This window comes from Macaca fascicularis, chromosome 20 (genome assembly GCF_037993035.2).
Source record: "Macaca fascicularis isolate 582-1 chromosome 20, T2T-MFA8v1.1".
NCBI lineage: Eukaryota > Metazoa > Chordata > Mammalia > Primates > Cercopithecidae > Macaca > Macaca fascicularis.
The window spans coordinates 63,758,532-63,768,190 of record NC_088394.1 but is presented as its reverse complement, the minus strand read 5'-3'; the positions used below and the strand labels follow the sequence as shown (position 1 = coordinate 63,768,190).

The following is a 9,659-nucleotide window of genomic DNA, read 5'->3' as shown; positions in this document are numbered from 1 at the left end:
GTCATGTGTGTATGGTCTGTTTTGAGTCTTATTGAGGTTGGCACCCCTTCTATGACACATCCTGTCCTAAAGGATTTGGGCCCTTCCCAGCCTCTCAAGTGCCCAGGCCCTTAGGTGCCTTCCTCAAGGACCCTTGAAACTGTATTTGTAAGACCCCAAAGAGGACAGGTACTTAAACCTTAGTTCTCTCTTGAAATGGCTTTCATCTTAGACAAGGAAAAAGTAGCAAATTCACCTAAAGAGCCTGGGAGCAGTGACTCACGCCAATAATCTTAGCACGTTGGGAGGCTGAGGCAGGTGGATCCCTTGAGCTCAGGAGTTCGAGAACAGCCTGGGCAACATGGCGAAACCCTTTCTCTACAAAAAATATAAAAATTGGCCAGGTGCAGTGGCTCACGCCTGTAATCCCAGCACTTTGGGAGGCCGAGGTGGGTGGATCACGAGGTCAGGAGATCGAGACCATCCTGGCTAACATGGTGAAACCCCGTCTCTACTAAAAATACAAAAAATTAGCTGGGCGTGGTGGCAGGTGCCTGTAGTCCCAGTTACTCGGGAGGCTGAGGCAGGAGAATGGTGTGAACCCGGGACGCGGAGCTTGCAGTGAGCCGAAGTCATACCACTGCACTCCAGCCTGGGTCAAGGCTGCAGTCAGCTGAGATCGTACCACTGCACTCCAGCCTGGGTGACAGAGTGAGACCCTGTCTCAAAAAAAAAATTCAACTAAATAAAGGTGGGCCACAGGAACTTCTCCCAACAAAAATAAGATATTAAGAATACATTCCAGAGCCAGGTGCAGTGGCTCACACCTGTAATCTCAGCACTTTGGGAGGTCGAGGCGAGCAGATCACCTGAGGTCAGGAGTTTGAGACCAGCCTAGCCAACATGGTGAAACCCCATCTCTACTAAAAGTACACAAATTTGCCGGGCGTGGTGGCGGGCTCCTGTAATCCCAGCTACTAGGGAGGCTGAGGCAGGAGAATTGCTTGAACCTGAGAGGCAAAGGTTTCAGTGAGCCAAGATCGCACCACTGCACTCCACCCTGGGTAACAAGAGCAAAACTCCATCTCAAACAACAACAACAACAACAAAACATTCCAGGGCCAGGTGCAGTGGCTCATGCCTGTAATCCCAGCACTTTGGGAGACCAAGGCAGGAGGATCGCTTGACCCCAGGAATTCGAGGCCAATCTGGGCAACATAGTGAGACCCTGTCTCTACAAAAAATGGAAAAAATTAGACATGTTGGTGTGTGCCTGTGGCCCCAGCTTCTCAGGAGGCTGAGGCTGGAGGATTGCTTGAGCCTGGGTGGTTGAGGTTGCAGTGAGCCATGATCGAGCCACTGTACTCCAGCCTGGATGACAGAGCAAGGCCCTGTCTGGAAAAAAAAAAAATTCTAAATATTATTCTCCTCAAATATTGCACAGTCAGAAAGTTTTCTGAGCATACCTCTTTTGAGAGTTGTTGTTTTTGGGGTGGTTTTTTTTGAGACAAAATCTTGCTGGGTGCAGTGGCTCACGCCTGTAATCCCAGCACTTTGGGAGGCCGAGGCGGGTGGATCATGAGGCCAGGAGATCCAGACCACGGTGAAACCCCATCTCTACTAAAAATACAAAAAAAAAAAAAAAAAAAAAAAAATTACCCAGGTGTGGTGGCGGGCGCCTGTAGTCCCAGCTACTCGGGAGGCTGAGGCAGGAGAATGGCGTGAACTCGGGAGGCGGAGCTTGCTGTGAGCCGAGATGACGCCACTGCACTCCAGCCTTGGTGACACAGTGAGACTCCGTCTCAAAAAAAAAAAAAAAAAAAAGAATGCTCTTAGGGAAGAGATAGCATAGAGGGGAAAATGTGGGTTTTACATTAAGCATAAAGTCCTGGTTCTATATAAATAAAGCCAGAGTAGGCTCACTTTCCTCTAGACTAGTGGTTCTCAACTGGGAATGATTTTGCTCCCAGGGAGACACTTGGCAATGTCTGGAGATTTTTTGGTAGTCACAACTGGGCTTGGGGTGCTACTGGCATCTACTGGGTAGAGCCAGGGATGCTGCCAAACATCCTACAATGCAGACAGCTCCCCCCATCCCTGCCCAACAAAGAATTATCAGGTCCAAAATGTCAGTAGTGCCATTGTTGAGAAATCCTACTCAAGAAGAGTGGAACTCTGAACAATGACTAAGAAACAGATCAAACAGGCACATTTTGACTCTGCCTCCCTTCCGCCTGGCTCTTGAGGATCCAGGAGAGAAAGGATAAAACACCATTAGAAGAGGGGGGGTTTAGGGGTTACAACTTATCACTCGGGGAGCCTTCCATGCTCACAGGTGGTAGGAGTCCTGTCTCCTCCGCTCAAAGCAGGCATAGCTCTACTGCTAGTTAGCATATCTTAGTAGGAACTGCCTCACGCTTAGGTCAGCTGACATATTCTGTCATCACAGGCTGCTCTGGAATGATGGCTGGGAGACCATCCTAATGCCAGCTGAGTGGGGATCTTGATACTCAGCAGGAGGGTCAGACAAGCAGGGATGGGGGCTCCCCATGCAGATACAAACCCCAATCACATTTCCTACACAGCCAGTTTTATTCTAAGATCTACCGGCTTCCTTACTCTAGCGGACAGTCTTCTATTTACTTTGGTGGGGCATAGCCTTCAGTAAAGAGGCCAAGGGGACTGAGGTCACAATCCTGAAGAGCACTGATATTTAAAGAACAATCAAAAAACATCCAGAGGAAGAGGAGCCCAGATAGGCACCTGAGAAAACGGAAAAACGAGTCACTGGGAGTCAGGAAGCCAGGAAGTCCGACGAGTTCGAGAGAACTGGCCTTCTGCAGATATGTCGTTGTCCAACAAGAAATCGTCTTTCATTCCAGGACCACCAAGGCTAACCACAGCTCCCAAAACCTGGTTCTTGACGCCGGTCAGCAGACCGGAGAGAAGCCAAGCTTAGGAAACCACTGGCTCCGCCGCCTCCGCCGCCGGAAATGAACGACCTGAGCCTCCTAGCCAGGCTGCTTAACCTCCGCCCCCAACCTGCGAGCATGCGCAGTTCCCCGCTACGGCCCCTCCCAGCGTAGGCCCACTCCCGTTATAGAGCATGCGCAGTCCTTATGCCGTCCCGCCCCTCCCTTTCCAGAGCCCCCCGTTCCTTAGAAACCAGGCGGCGCGTTCCGGGTGGCGGCGCCCTGGACTCCCGGGCCCGCGCATCCCCGCCAGCCTTCCTTAAAGCGGATGGGTGGCTGCCGAGACCCCCCGGGACCCATGGTCTCCAGTGCAGCGCGGAGTGGGCGATGCCAGCGTGCCAGGTGAGAGGCGGCCAGCGGCGGCGGGTGAGGGCGAAGGAGGGCATGGCGCGGCCGGGAGCTGGCGGCGACAGGGCCTCCTCCGCGGCCCGGCGCCGGAGGTTGGAGGCGTGGACCCGCAGAGCCGGGGCTGGAGGGGGCTCGTTCCAACTGCCTGCAGGCGGGCGGAGTGAAGGGTCGCCTTGGGGTTCGCCCTTTCCACCGCAGAAATAGGACCCGCAGGCTTGGTGGTAGAATTATAGGATTTGGGATCCTGGAAGAACCTGAGACATAATCCATCCTTTACCAGATGCAAAAACCTACTCTCCCCTGCCCTGTGCCTAGCCGACCTCCTGCCTGTGTTAGGATGGACGCTTTGTGGATGAGGATGTGTGTGAGGTGTAGAAGCTTGGGACAAAGGGCTCGTGGGGTAGCTAGTTCATCCCCTTTCAGAATGATATGGGACTTTTGGGGATAGATAAATTTAAGAAACGGGTTTTCAGTTGACAGGTGGAAGAAGGGACACCCCAGAAGGTGCGAGTGACTCTGCCAGCCCCCATATACCCTATGGCCACGTCTCAGTGGCCCTGGCCTACCTTTGTAGCTCTGGAAGGAAGCAGATGGACTTGAGACAAAAGGTGAAGTGAGGTATTCCCATCAAGGCCCTATCACACTTAAAAGGTGAGGGAGGAAGAGTGGACAGGAACATGAGGGCTTGGGAATGATTGTGTGAAGAGTTTATCCTCCAGACTACAGCACGATCTAAAGAGCAAGGCAGGGTAGAAGAGTTGAAAGCTGCATTGGATAGGCATCAAGGAAGCTTATTTAACTGTCTTATTTATGTTCATTGTTCCCATAATGTCATCCTGAGGGCAAGAAAGTGGATGCCCTTTTAAATGTCCAAAAAGAACTGGGGCAGGGCACCACCTTTGTGATCTGTGGGGCCCAAAAGCCTCTAAAGGAATAGCCCTTAGTGTGTGGCCCTTAAGTTGAAGGGAACAGCATTTAATTTAGAAAAGGAAGACACTTAAATTTATTGTGATACGGAGCAATATAGAGAAGATGGTTTTCTTTGAGTCGGGGAAGCTATATTCATTCTTGATAAGGAAACTTACTTCCTTCTGAAAAGCTACACTAGAGAACAAAAGAATTTTAAGGCCATCTATTTTACAGAAATCGTGAAAAAATTAACTGTTTTTGGGATTGGGAGTTTAGAGAACCTGCCTGGACCAAGAGAGGAAAATTTTCAACAGACGCTTCTGTTGGTTGATTCCTTATTTCACAGATAAAGATCCTATTGTGAGAGGTTTTCTCTTACCACCTGGTTTTCCCACTTTTGCTATGGAATAATCATTGGTTTGGGTTTGTTTATTTATTTATTTATTGAGACGGAGTCTCTGTCACCCATGCTGGAGTGCAGTGGTGCAATCTCAGCTCACTGCAACCTCCGTCTCCCAGGTTCAAGCGATTCTCCGGCCTCAGCCTCCCAAGTAGCTGGGACTACAGGCATGTACCACCATGCCCAGCTAATTTTTGTATGTTTAGTAGAGAAGGGGTTTCACATGTTGGCCAGACTGGTCTCGAACTCCTGACCTCAGATGATCTACCTGCCTCGGCCTCCCAAAGTGCTGAGATTACAGGTGTGAGCCACCACGCCCAGCCCTCATTTTTGTTTTTATTTGCTAGGGCAATTGATATCTGATTTCTATAGTAATACTAGAACACATTAGTAGTAGAACTAGGTATTTTTTAAAAAGCCTCTCCTGACCCAAAACTTAAAAATTAGAAGTATGTGATTTTTAAAAGATTGTCCCTGATTCTAATCATCAAAGCTAGTTTGTCCCTCGCTTGATAAAAACAAATTTTCTATTTACATTTGACTTTGCAGCAGGTTTTTCCCCTTGCCCTTATAAGAAGATAGATTGGAAGTATAATAATGTTAACAGGTGAAATCAGTTTAAAGAAGAAAGCTTTGGGCCGGGCGCAGTGGCTCATGCCTGTAATCCTAGCACTTTGAGAGGCCGAGGTGGGTGGATCATCTGAGGTCAGGAGTTTGAGACCAGCCTCACCAACATAATGAAACCCCATCTCTACTGAAATACAAAATTAGCTGGGCATGGTGGTACACGTCTGTAATCCCAGCTACTTGGGACACTGAGGCAGGAGAATCGCTTGAACCTGGGAGGCAGAATTCGCAGTGAGCCGATACCGCGCCATTGCACTCCAGCCTGGATGACAAGAGCTAAACTCTGGTTCAAAAAAAAAAAGAAGAAAACTTTGTTTTGGCTTCATAATTTCAGCATCATACCATAACTATGGGTATTGTGACTGTGCTTTTTACTGACTTTTCTTGGACTTGTGGGGTTATTTTGTATAAATACCTCAGGAGATATAATGGAGCATTATCAGAAGCAGATGTAACCTGTGTGGAAAATCAGTACTGTTAACCAAATTCTGTCAGAAAGACTTCATGAAAATCATTGTGTTCTGTGCAGAAACCTTCATTACTTTCAGGTTGACCCAGAGGAAGGTAAGACAAGGAGGCCAAAATCAAGTCAAGGTAAAATGGAAGGGAGCAGTTGCCATCTGTGGAACTGGATGGAGTGTGGGATAGTGTTTTGAACTTGGGCCCAAATACTTTGAATGAGCTTTGGAGAGGGTACTGCTTAAATATGGCTGTGGTGTGCCCTGTGGATTTGTGTGCGTTTTCTGAACTCCAATCAGAAAAACACTTGTTTTCAGAGAAGGGTAGATTTACAGAGGACTCTCAAAAGTCCTGGTTGCTATGACAGTGAAACCTTTGACAAATAATTACTTAACTTCTATGCCATTTTCTGGAGCAACTGAGGGCAGTTATCATATCTGGCCTGTAATAAAGTAATCAACAGTGTTTGACAGGCCAACCGTGAGGAAACTACCAGATAAACCAGCAATGCTAACAGAAGCTACTTTCACTGAACTGATTTTCTAGTTTTCCCATAAGAGGAGAAATGGAATGGGGATGCAATGTCATCTGATGTTAGAAGTTGAAATGCAGAGGTTGGTGTTCAGAAAACACAGGAATCAGAGAGACCGCTAACTTAGAAATAGGAAAAGTGCCTTTCTGATGCCTGAAAAGTCACTCATGCATATATTTTTTAAATGTTTATTCATTTTTGAGGCAGGGTCTTGCTCTGTCACCAAGGCTGGAATACAGTGGCGTGATCACAGCTCACTGCAGCCTCTGACTCCTGGGCTCAAGTGATCCCCCCCACCTCAGCCTCCTGAGTAGCTGGGACCACAGGTGCATGTCACCATAGCCAGCTAATAAAAAAAAGTTTGTCTTTTTTTTTTTTTTTTTTTTAAGAGATGGGGGTCTCTATGACAGGGGGTCCAATTCTAGAACAAATCCACAATTGGAATTAGAGTACATCTAGGAAAGAATGGAATTGGAGATTTTGCTATTTTTGAGAACTTATATGCAGTTTAGCAATGGAACATTATCTTTCTTACATTCAAAAGTAGTAGGTTTATATTAGCAAACTTAAAAGTAAACTGAAATTTGGAGTCTAAAAGTCCTTATGGAAAATTTAAATGGCAGGTGTTTTAAAAATTGAGAATGAAAGATACTTGAAAAACTTGGGTTCATGAAAGTTAGAATGATAAGAGATACTGAGAAAAACATGAAAGCAGGAAGACTTCCCTATACTCTAACACCACCTTATAAGTTAGACATTGGGTCGGGAATGAGCTCACTAAAGTACCTTGTCTTCAAAGACGTAAGAAATGAAAATTTTCTCTCATAGTGATGTGAATAAACACTTAGAAAATATGGATTAGACTTTGGGAGGCTGAGGTGGGCAGATCACGAGATCAGGAGATTGAGACCATCCTGGCTAACACGGTGAAACCCCGTCTCTACTAAAAGTACAAAAAATTAGCTGGGTGTGGTGGCGGACACCTGTAGTCCCAGCTACTCTGGAGGCTGAGGCAGGAGAATGGCGTGAACCTGGAAGGCGGAGCTTGCAGTGAGCCGAGATTGAGCCACTGCACTCCAGCCTGGGTGACAGAGCGAGACTCCGTCTCAAAAAAAAAAAAAAGAAAATATGGATTAGAGCCAGGCTCAATGGCTCACGCCTGTAATCCCAGCACTTTGGGAGGCCAAGGCGTGTGGATCGCCTGAGGTCAGGAGTTGGAGACCAGCCTGGCCAATATAGTGAAACCCTGTCTCTACTAAAAATACAAAAAATTAGCTGGGTATCCTGGCGGGTCCTTGTGATCCCAGCTACTAGGGAGGCTGAGGCAGGAGAATCGCTTGAACCCAGGAGGCAGAGGTTGCAGTGAGCCAAGATCATGCCGTTGCACTCCAGCCTGGGCAACAAGAGCAGAAGTATGTCTCAAAAACAAACAAACAAACAAACAAAAAGCAAATATGGATTAAACATTAAGAAGGAAGAGTTGAGTATTTCCACGTTACTTAGTACACTTAAACCCTATCCTTAAGCACTTGTTTGCTAGCTCCTGCTCTTAGAAAGGGAGTTGCAAGTGGTGTTTTTGTCCAAAGTACTGTCATTTCTCAAGGTAGCCGGTGATAAAATGTATATACTCTTTGGGACCCTGGATAGTCTTGAAATTCATGGGAACATAGCTCACTCTCTCTGCCACCTCTCTAAGTCGTTCCCAAGAGCTTCTGTAAAGATTTCTATCAATCCTCTATTTGATCCAAATCCAAGGATTTGGAATGAAGGCTGTGAGAAATGGGAACTGGGTATTTAGTGTGGTCTTCCTTTCTGACCTGGGATAACTGCTTCTCTCAAATTGTCAGCTCTCAATTTCTCATGAGACTAGATAACCCCAAAATAGAACCCAGAACACTTCTACTTGGCTTTGAGATTCTACTGTATCACTTTATAACCTCAAAATCTTCATCATTTACTTTCACAATTGTATTTTACTTAGGATGATAACCTTAGGCAAATCGTGTAATTTCTGGATCATAATTTTTTTTGAGACAGTGTTTCTATCTCCCAGGCTGGAGTGTATTAGCACAATCGCGGCTCACTGCAGTGTCCACCTCCTGGGTTCAAGCGATTCTTGTGCCTCAGCCTCCCGAGTAGCTGGGATTACAGGTGTGCGCCTTCATGCCTGGCTAATTTTTGTATTTTTAGTAGAGATGGGGGTTTTGTCATGTTGGCCAGGCTGGTCTTGAACTCCTGGCCTCAGTGATCTGCTCACCTCAACCTCCCAAAGTGCTGGGATTACAGGTGGGGGAGCGACCCTGACTGGCTACTAGACCATAATTTCTTAACCTGTATAACAGGAAGCAAAATGAAAATGTCGTAAATGTGTAACAGTAGAGAATGAAAAGCTCGTTCACATGGTCAGTGGCTGTGATACTGTGAAATGTATATTTGGTCTTCTGTCTCTGTTTCCTGGCATGCAATTTCAGTAGGTTGGTGCAAAAGCAGTTGCGGATTTTGCTGCAAAGTAATGGCAAAAACCACGATTGCTTTTGCACCAACCAAATCGCTGGAATCTCCTAAGTGATGGATTTTTGTATGCTAGTGAGTTGGCTGGTGGCTGGCAGCTCCTGGGTAGTTTCAGGCTGAGGACTGGTCACAGGAAACATCAAAGCATTATTAGAGGGTTGTGACTTTCAGCCCCACTCCCCAGCCTCTGGGGAGGAGAGCAGGACTGAAGGTTAAGTTGATCATCAATGGCCAGTGGTTTAATCAATCATGCCTAGTTAATGAAGCCTCCATAAACACAGGGAGGTCACGAAAGCTCCAAGCCCCTTTCCCCATACCTTGCCCTATGTACCTTCTTCATCTCTATCCTTTATAATGTTCTTTATAATAAACTAGTAAATAAAAGTACGTTTTCCACAGAGTTCTGTGAGCTGCCCTAGCAAATTAATTAATCTGAAGGAGAAAGTCATAGGATCTCCATTCTGTAGCCCATCAGGCAGAGGCACAGTTGAAATAACCTGGGGCTTTTGATGGCATTGGAAGTTGGGGAGGGGAAGTCTGTGGGACTGAGCCCTCTACCCGGGGGATCTGATGTGATTCTCCAGGTAGATAACGTCACAATTAAATTGAGGGACACCCAACAGGTGTTGACTGCAGAATTGCTTGCTAGCCTGGTGTATGGGGAGAAACCCCCACACATTGGTCTTCTGTGTTGATCGTTGTGGTGTAAAAGCAGAGGAAAAACAATTTAAGTTTGTCTTTCCACTTTCACAATGACATATCTATTATGTAACCCATAAAACTATTTATGATACCATGAAAAATCCTTATGTCTGGCTGGGTGTGGTGGCTCACGCATGTAATCCCAACACTTTCAGAGGCTGAGGTGGGCGGATCACTTGAGGCCAGGAGTTCAAGACCAGCCTGACCCAGATGGCGAAAC

The 9,659-nt window shown here is 46.8% G+C and overlaps 1 protein-coding gene across 11 annotated transcripts in view; it reads left to right on the top strand.

Moving 5' to 3' along the window:
• The first annotated feature begins 3,139 nt into the window (after nucleotides 1-3,139).
• GFOD2 (Gfo/Idh/MocA-like oxidoreductase domain containing 2) overlaps nucleotides 3,140-9,659 on the top strand; it is a 54,157-nt gene continuing 47,637 nt past the window's right edge. For all 11 annotated transcript variants that reach the window (XM_074027407.1, XM_045382650.3, XM_074027401.1 and 8 more), the window contains exon 1: nucleotides 3,140-3,293. The gene's annotated coding sequence lies outside the window, so the exon portion shown is untranslated. The remainder of the gene's footprint in view (nucleotides 3,294-9,659) is intronic.